Source organism: Nannospalax galili, unplaced genomic scaffold, assembly GCF_000622305.1.
Source record: "Nannospalax galili isolate Female #2095 unplaced genomic scaffold, S.galili_v1.0 scaffold195, whole genome shotgun sequence".
Classification (NCBI taxonomy): domain Eukaryota; kingdom Metazoa; phylum Chordata; class Mammalia; order Rodentia; family Spalacidae; genus Nannospalax; species Nannospalax galili.
In genome coordinates, this window is record NW_008335885.1 from 845,006 (window position 1) to 854,359 (window position 9,354).

At 46.3% G+C, this 9,354-nt stretch overlaps 1 protein-coding gene across 5 annotated transcripts in view; it reads right to left on the bottom strand.

Annotated features, from left to right (window-relative positions):
- Syncrip (synaptotagmin binding cytoplasmic RNA interacting protein) overlaps positions 1–789 on the bottom strand; it is a 36,897-nt gene extending 36,108 nt beyond the window's left edge. For 3 of the 5 annotated variants that reach the window (XM_008830672.3, XM_008830671.3, XM_008830670.2), the window contains exon 1: positions 316–789. The gene's annotated coding sequence lies outside the window, so the exon portion shown is untranslated. The remainder of the gene's footprint in view (positions 1–315) is intronic. The other 2 variants (XM_008830673.3, XM_008830675.3) reach the window with 2 other exon arrangements.
- Positions 790–9,354: the final 8,565 nt, after the last annotated feature.

Genomic DNA, 9,354 nt, shown 5'->3' on the forward strand with positions numbered 1-9,354 from the left:
CCCACTCCCGCGCCGCGGCCACGGCCACGACAGCACCAAGTCCGCCGCCGCCGCTCGCGATCCGCACGGGCCACGGGTCCGCGAGGCGCCTCCTCCCGGAGCGCCGCAGACAAAGCCCGGCCGCCGCAGCACATGGAGAGGAGGAAGCGGCGCGGGCCGCGGCCTACTCCCAGGCAGCCCCGGCCAACGTGCTCCTCTCCCGCTTGGAATCCATTTTCCAGAAAAGCCGGTTTCGGTCCGCACCGCCCTCCCCCCCCGCTCCCTGCACGATGTCAGGGCGCTCCCCTCCCCGACCCGGGTGCTGACGGTCGTTACCTCCCCGCTGGGCTGCGGCCGAGGAATCCTGTCGGAGGGGATCGGGGTGCGGGGAACGCGTGCTCGCTGCTCCCTGTGTCCGGCGCGAGTGGAGCTGTTGTAAAATGGCGGCCGAAGCTCACGCCGCTGGCAGCAAACCCGATCCAGTTCCACTCGCCTCCGAGCGCGCTCCCAGTGCGCGCGCGCCCCCGCGTGACCCCCTCCCTCCCTCCCTCGCGCGTCCGCTTCTCACTCACTCCCTCAGCCGCTGCCCTCCTCCAGCTCCTCCTTCTCCCCCTGCCGCCGCCGGCCGCTGGCCGCCCTCCGCTCTCGGCCTTCCTCCTGCTGCCCCCTCCTCCTCCCCCAGCGTCCCCACGCCCGCCCGCGGCCGCTCAAACACGAGTGGCCGCCCTCCTGCTCCTCGCGGGCACGCCAGCTCACGCCCGCCCTCGCTGGCTCCCTGGGCCCCGTCCCCAGTCCCTGCCGAGTCGCTCCTCTCTTTCTCTCTCCCGCGCTGACGTGACGACGCAGCCGACGCCTCGGGACGCGCGCCCGCGGGCCCCGCCCTCGTCCCGCCCCTCGCACCGCCCTCCTCCTGGGTAGGGAGAGACCCCGCCCTTCCGCCGCCGCGGCGCGGGGCCGAGTGAATGAGAGTCCCGCCCCTCGCGCCGACACGCCCTCCGCTCCGCGGGCGGGGCGGCGGCCCGGCGTGTCCCACTCGCTCTCCTTTGTCAGGAGACCGGCATGTCCCCACCCCGCCCTGCCTCACCCCCACCGTGGCCCACGCGCGCCGTCCCGGCTGCCCAGGACACCCGTCGCCCAGCGCTGTCCACGCGGCCCGCGCCTTGCGCGCTCGGGAAGCTGCAGGCGCACGTGTCTCCCGGGGCGGGGCTCGGCAGACAATGGGGCCGCGAGGGAGGGGAGCGCCCAGGGACCTGCGGACCTTGGGGCCGCCTGACGGCCGGCTCCGGTGCGGGAGTCGCTGGGGACACCCGGCCTCGGCCGCCGGACAATGGGGCATCCCGCGGCCCGGCGCGCGCCGGCTCCGCCTTCGCTAAACCTGTGGGCGAAGGGAGGGGTGCCTGGACTCGAGAGGAAATCCCATCTGCTGTAGCCGGGAGACGCGCCCGGCTCCAGTGGGGGCCCGAGTGGCTCCCGCCGCCACATGACACGAAGACCAGATTTGGAAGCGACCCGCCCGCTGTTGTGGGGTTGTGCAATATTCCGTTTCTGTCCCTGGCCTTTTAAGCAGTTACGTGCACCTCCTGGCACAGTTAGAGCAACTTGAGGCATCACAAAGCTGCATGATGGGGACAACTGCGAGGAAACTGTTTCTTTTCCAAAGATACTGGCAACTAAATCTTACGTGAAGTGAAAAGTCCTTTGTAATCATTTACTAGGTACAAGAAAGACAAGACAAAGGCATTTGTATTTCAGACGGGACGTGGATACTAATTATCCAAAGCAATCGTAATGAGAAATAGTAATATCTTTTTACTTAATAGCTTACTGGTTCTCCCAAATGAACCTTATGCTATAAGTCTGTGGGCCAAGAACAATTAGACAAGCCCTCTTCAAAGTGTGGAGACATAAAATGAAGCTTGTTTGCATAGGCAGGTGGAATAAATAGGAGATATTTCTGGACTAAAGTACTGTGTAGTCAATTTGTTTAAAACGGTTCTGGATTTCCGCTGCTTAAATCTGATATACCCTTGGATACAGTAACTAATTCAGCAATAGAGATTTTAGTCCACACCCCCAAAGGTCTGCATAATGATATGAATAAAAACCAAAATTAATAGAAATAAGAAGAGTAAGACTATGGATTATTAAAGTGGAAGTAATGAGTCTGAAACACACAACAATTTTTATTTAATTCTTCCTGAGTATAAAAGTTATTTCTGCTGAGTGTAGTGGCTCACACCTTTAATCCTAGCACTCTGGAGGCCAAGGCTGGTGGATCTCTGTGAGTTCAAGACCAGCCTCTTCTACATAGTTCCAAGACAGCTGGGGCTACAGGGAGACACTGTCTCAAAAAGACCAAAAAATATTGAGGTGTGGTGACTCATACCTTTGATCCCAACCCTTGGGAGGCAGAAGCAGGCAGATCTCTGTGAAATCAGGCCAGCCTGGTCTACATAGCCAACTCCAGGCCAGCTGAGGCTACAGAAATACCCTGTCTCAAAAAACAACAAAAGAACTCTCATATTGAAATCTCTGTATGTCTGGCCCCAAATTCCTTTCCCTTCATGCCTTAGGCCTTTTATGTTTTGAGACTTTCTGGTACTCCAATATTTCAAGAAACAATGATTCAAGAACCAGGTCTTTCTTTTAATTGTGTCTGTAATCCCAGCACTTGAGCGATGTCTAAATAGCAAGTTCAAAACCAGCCTGGGCAACTTGAGACCCTGTCTGAAAAATAAAACAGCAACAAGGCATGTCTATCATCACCAGAGTTACCATGTCGTGACAAATCCATAAGCATCCAGGGTTAGTTGGAAAAGGTGTCATCTAGGATACCCACTTCAATAGCTACCATATAAGTTAATCAAAGCCTGTCAGTTATTTCCCAAGTTCCATTTCCACCTTGCTACTGTTCAAAACCACACCCTCCACCATGTATGCTAAAAATGTAGTGTCTTGTTTCATACAGTTAGGGGTTTCCTGATTCTTTTAAAGCCAGCCAATCTTTCTGTCTCTGTTTCTCTGTCTCTCTGTCTCCTCTCTCTTGCTCTGACTCTGTCTCTCATTGTCATAAGACCTTAGGATACGTTTGGAGTTCAGAGGTCAATCTCTGCCCAATCCTCCACATCCCCCTCACTCCCCCACAAACCAAAAATGGCAGAAACTTTCTTTGCTTCCCATTATTACACTTAGAACAGAAGCCCAGATAGTTATTCTCTTTTTCTCTTGCTCTCTCATTCTCTCGCTCTCTTACACTTCAGAGTCTTCTGTAGTCCAGGCTAGCCCAGGCTGATCTTGACCCTCTGATCCTACCTCTACTTCCCAAGTGCTGAGACTGGCTAGCCGCATGCTAGACAGGTACTCTACCATCTGAGCTACATTGTTAGCCGGAAGCTCTGGTCCTTTAGGTCAACAAGACCCTCCAATATCTGACCCCTCTGTTTCCCTATTTTAGCTACTTACCCTGCCTTTCTGCAGTTGCTCAGACCAAGGACAAGAGGTAGAACTGAATGAAAAGCACTCAGCCATGCTCTCCACTGGACACCTCCCCCACCTTCTTTTTTTCTCTTTTACTTTTCTTTTTTAAAAGACTTTGAAAAAAACTTTCATGTGTTTTTATGTGCACCACATTCATGCCTAATGCCTGAGGAAGCCAGAAAAGGGCATCAGATCCCCTGGAACTGGAGTTAGGGACAGTTGTTAGCTGTCATGTGGGTGCTGGAAACCAAACCTGGGTCCTCTGCAAGAAGAGCAAGTATTCTTAACCGCTGAGTCAATTCTCAAGCCCTAGGTATAGCCCATGCTGGCCTTGACCCTGTGGCCCTCCTGGCTCCACCTCTTCAGCATATCCTACCTTGTGTGCCACTACAACCAGCTCTTTCTCTTTTTAAGATGTAGGAGCGGATACACTATTTGCCCAGGCTGGTCTCAAACTCTTAGGTTCAAGCTATCCTTTTGACTCAGTCTCCCAAGTAGCAAGGACTACAAGAATATGCCACCAGGGGGTGAAGAGATAGCTCAGTGGTTAAAAGCACTGGCTGCTCTTGCAGAGGACCCAGGTCCGGTTCCCAGCACCCACATGGTGGCTAACAGCCATCTGTAGCTCAAGTTACAGGGGAATCAACGCCCTCTTCTGACCTTTGTGGGCACTGTGTGACGTGGGAGCACTTACGTACATGCAAACAATACACTCATAAAAATAATATAAAAGAAAAGAATTGCTATTTCTTTTTTAATCCTGTGTGTATATGTGTGCATATAGCATGGTGCTCATGGGGAGGTCAGAGGACAACTTTGTGGAGTCAGTTCTCTCTTTCCTTCAGGGGATCAGACTCAGGTCATCAGGCTTTCATAACAAGTGCCTCTCCCCACTGAGCCATCTCACCTGCCCAGAATTCCATTTCCATATCTAGTAAAGAGGTGACTTGAAACATGAAAGTACCTAAGCTTTTCTTTCTCATCACACCAACCTATGCATCTTTCTGAAATATATAATCAAGTGTCTTTCTTTCCTTGACTATAAAATAATTAATAGTACTAAGATAATGATGATCTAAAGAATCAGCCTTTTGCCAGGTGTGGTAAGGCCCTTAGCCCCAGCACTTAGGGAGGCAGAGGCAGATGTGAAAAAGCAATCAATAGTTATGACACTATGGGATTGCAAATTCAAACAACAGTGAGATATTATTATTTATTAGAGTGGCTGAATTCCAGAGCACCAACATCACTAGGTGTAGAGAGGATATGGAGCCACAGTAACTGCCACTACTCATGGTGAAGCAAAATGGTACAGACCTTTTCTAAGATGGTTTGGCAGCTTCTTGACAAGTAAACATGATCTTATCACACAATTCATCAGTTACTATATAGATCCACGTGCAGGTTTTTGGGTAGACATATGTTTCCAAATCTTTGAGTGCAACTTCATTCATCATCCCCCCACACTGGAAGTAACCTAGATAACCTTCTGTAGGGAATGAATAAACAAACTGCAACACATGTAGAGTGGAATATTATTTAGTGCTATAAAAAATACTTAGAAAACTGTGTATGGTGGCTGGCTCATTGTAATCTGAGCAGTTGCGAGGCTGAGACAGGAGGATTGCCTTGAGTTTGGGACTAGAATGGGTCACATAGTGAGTTACACCCTAGCCTAGTCTACAATATAAGATTCTGTCTCAAAAATAAAAAAAAACACTCTAAACCAACAAGAAGACAAAGAGAAATAGTAAATGTATATTATTTAGTGAAAAAAAAAAGCCAGTCTGAAAAAGCTACACCCTGTGCAATTACAACCGTGTCTCTTCTGGAAGAGACAAAATTATGGAGCTATTGCAAAGCTCAGTGACTGCTAGAATCTGAAGGGAAGAGGGAAGAGTAAATGGGATACACAGGGATTTTTAGGGTGGTAAAATTGTTCATGGATATATGCCATTATATATTGCACCCAAACCTATGGGGTAAAAGCACCAAGAGTGAACTTTGTAGACTTTAGTTAATAAAATATATAAGTATTGGCTTGCCAATTGTAACAAATGTGCCAACTAATACACTATTTTACTAATAGGGGAGAGGGTTAGTAAGATCTTATGTGGAGATTGCACCTTCTGCTCCATTTTATAGAAAGCTAAAAGTGCTCTAAAATCAAATTAATGTTAATTAATTTTTATGTGTATGAGTGTATTTTCTGCATGTACATATAAATGTACCCATGTCATGCAGTGCCCACAGAGGTCAAAGTTCAGAAGAGGGTTTCAGATCCCTAGAACTGTAGTTATGGACCATTAGTGCTGCAATATGGGAGCTGGGAATCAAACCCAGATCCTCTGAAAGAGCAGCCAGTGCTCTTAACTGCTGAGCCATCTCTGCAGCCCCTAAATTTATTAACTTTAGTAAACATTTCAACATGCAAGGAATATTAGGGAAATTTCATTGATTATAGCTTTTTCTCTATAAAATTTTTATTATATTCATTTGTGTGTGGGTATGTGTACATGCCACTCTGTGCACATGTGAAGATTGGAGGGCAGGTTGGAGTCAGTTCTCTCCTTCTGTCATGTGGGTCCTGGGGATAGAACTCAGATAGTCAGGCTTGGCAACAAGCATCTTTACCCACTTACCCATCTCACTAGCCCCCATGATTCTAATCTTCCCCCTCTAAGATTCATAGATCATTTTAGCTCTCTGATTCTAACTTTCCTAGTGAAAGATAATGCATTAAATCACAAAAAGCCATAGAGTTTTTGCAAGTAACTCCAAAAAGAACAGCAATTACATAAACAAAAGTCCCTCAAAATAGGTTTGTAAAACATTCCCAACTCTAATCTGAATAGAGCCCCTGAGACGAGCAACATTTGGTTCTGATTCTTTTCTTTCTTTCTTTCTTTCTTTCTTTCTTTCTTTCTTTTTCTTTCTTTCTTTCTTTCTTTTCATTCCTTCCTTCCTTCCTTCCTCCCTCCCTCCCTCCCTCCCTTCCTTCCTTCTCTCCCTCCCTTCCCCCTTCGTTTCTTCCTGCTGGCCTGAAACTCACTATGTAGGCAGGCTGGCCTTGGACTCAGAGATCCGCCTGCCTCTGCCTCCCGAGTGCTGGGACTAAGGGCATGTGCCACCACACCTGAACAGTTGTTCTGATTTTCAAGATGATTCATTGAATGAAACAGAAAAGACAGTACTTCTTTGACTGAACATGCCCAAAATATGTCTTAAAGCTCACATCAAAGGTAACTTTACCCAAAGGTATCCTCACCCCAGCTAAGACAGCCACTGTAGCTGTCACACTGTTATTCTAGGACACTCAGCCTTGCCTTTTCACAAGAAATGGAACCAGCATCAGGTACCAAACCATTCCTAGAGAAATACCAAAGGTAGAGTCAGTGTCGTGAGGAGCTAGTTAGAGCTGGTGCTTTACAAGGTCATGTCATACTAAAATTATAAGGAAGCAGAAACAATTACTAAGCAGAAGCTAAGATAAAGTCACCCACTCTGTCAGACTTCCACAAATATATTTCATGCACTAATTATATTCTAGTCACTAAATTAAGCAGCAGGTGAATAAAGCAGAAATGGCTGTCACCATTGTAGAGATGATATAAAAGTACAAAAATAGAGTGAATAAAATATTTTCAAAGAGCTTAATATGGACCAGGAGAGACAGAGATGAAGATAAAAATCATCACCAAGACCACTTTATATAGCCAGGCAGTGTGGTGACGCACACCTTTAGTCCCAGCACTCAAAAGGCAGAGGCAGGTGAATCTCTGTGAGTTTGAGGCCAGCCTGGTCTACATAGCAAGTTCCAGGCCAGATGGGGCTACAGGGAGACCTTGTCTCAAAAAGACAACAAGAAAAAGAAAAAAAAAAACCCCTGCATTTTATATATTTAACCGAGTTCACACACTGTGTTTCTGCTGTTTGTTTTTGAGGCAGGGCCTCCCTGTGTTGCCCAGGCTAGACTCCTGTGATCAAGTGCAAATAATTCAAACCATAGCCACTAATCATATGTGGCTACTTAATTAAAATTGAATATAAGAAAAAAATCAGTTCCTCAATAAAACACTAGTCACATTAAGTGCTACATGTGGGTAGTGACTAGACAACATCAACATAGAACATTACCAATCTTTGTAGAAAGTTCTATTGAAAAAGAAGAAGAAAGAGCACATGGAGTTATCAGAAAAAAGTGATGGGGAGATATGGGAGGAGTTGGAGGGGAGGGAGGAGTTGGAGGGAGTAGTGACTAGACAACATCAACATAGAACATTACCAATATTTGTAGAAAGTTCTAATGAAAAAGAAGAAGAAAGAGCACGTGGAGTTATCAGAAAAAAGTGATGGGGAGATATGGGAGGAGTTGGAGGGAGGAGTTGGAGTGGGCATGGATTTGATCAAAACACTTTATATGCACATATGAGATTCTCAATAAATTATTTTGTTAAGTTCTATTGAACACATACCCTTAAAACAACACTCTATTTTGGAGGCTGGATGGATGTCTTTAACCTAAAATAAAAGGACCCCATTAAACATGTCCATTTGAATTTAACTATATAAGTTAATTACATTTATTGCTTGTGTATCTTCATCACAGCTGCTGTAATGTGACATCACTTACTAACTCACCTTTTCCTCTATTTGTTAATGATTAATGAACAGATGAAAAAGAGAAGTATAAGGAAATAAAAAATTGAGATAGCTGGGTCACAGAATCCTCCCAGAAGGAAGACTGGCACTGCTATACCTTCAGCCTTGCTTATGTTTTAAATGTTATTTTCTTTTTTTATATTTTATGTGTATGAGTGTATTGCCTGCATGCATGTAAATGCACCCACCCGTGTCATGCAATGCCCACAGCAGTCAGAAGCTGTTGGATTCCCCTAGAACTGGAGTTATGGGTAGTTATTAGCTACCATGTAGGTGCTGGGAATTGAGGCCAGATCCTCTGCACAAGCAGTCACTGCTGTTAACCGATGAGCCATCTCTCCACCCCTGAAGTGTTATTCTCTTAATTCTTACAGGTAACAATGCTCTTTTCCATCTTTCCTTCCTTCCTTTTTCCTTTTTCTTATGTGGTACACAGATTAAAAGTGGAGCCTCAGGCATGGTACACAAGCTCTCTATCACTGAACTATATCCCAGTTCCTATTTATTTTGGCTTTTTGAGTCAGAATCTCATTTTGGAGTTCAGGATGTCCTGGAACTCAGTATGCAGCCCAGGTTGGCCTTGAACCCACAGCAAGCCTCCTGCCTCAGCCTCCTAAGTACTATGATCACAGGTGTGAGTCACAGTGCCTGGCACCTTTTTATTTTGGACTTGAGAGGTGGTTTAGAAATTAATAGCACTTACTGTTCTTCTGGAGGGCTCAAGTTTTTACTTTAATTATGTATATGTGTGTGTCTCTGTGTGGGTTTGTGCATATGAGTGTGAGTACCTCTGAAGGCCAGAGGCATCAGATCTCCAGACGCTTCCCCACGTGGGTGCTGGGAATCAAACACAGGTCATCTGGAAGAGCAGTAAGGACTCTTAACTGCTGAGCTATCTCTTCAGCTCCATGCCGGGCTCCTTTAAATTTGTTTTTTGTTTTTTTTTTTAATTTTGAAGCTGAGCCTCACTTAGTTGCCCAAGCTGATCTTGACTTCACAAATGAGCTGGAATTACTGGCCGATGCCGCAGGGCCAGCTTCTCATTCCCTTTCTTTTCTCCTCTTTTCTTTCATTATTCTTTCTTCTTTTTTCACATGGCCAGAGATTACTTAATAAAAATGCAAAAGCTATACATTCTTTCTAGTTCTTAATATCTTCATACTCTGTATCTTCATACCTTATATTTAATAATAATGGTTTCATCTAAGAAATATCTTAGCTTTTTTCACCTGATAT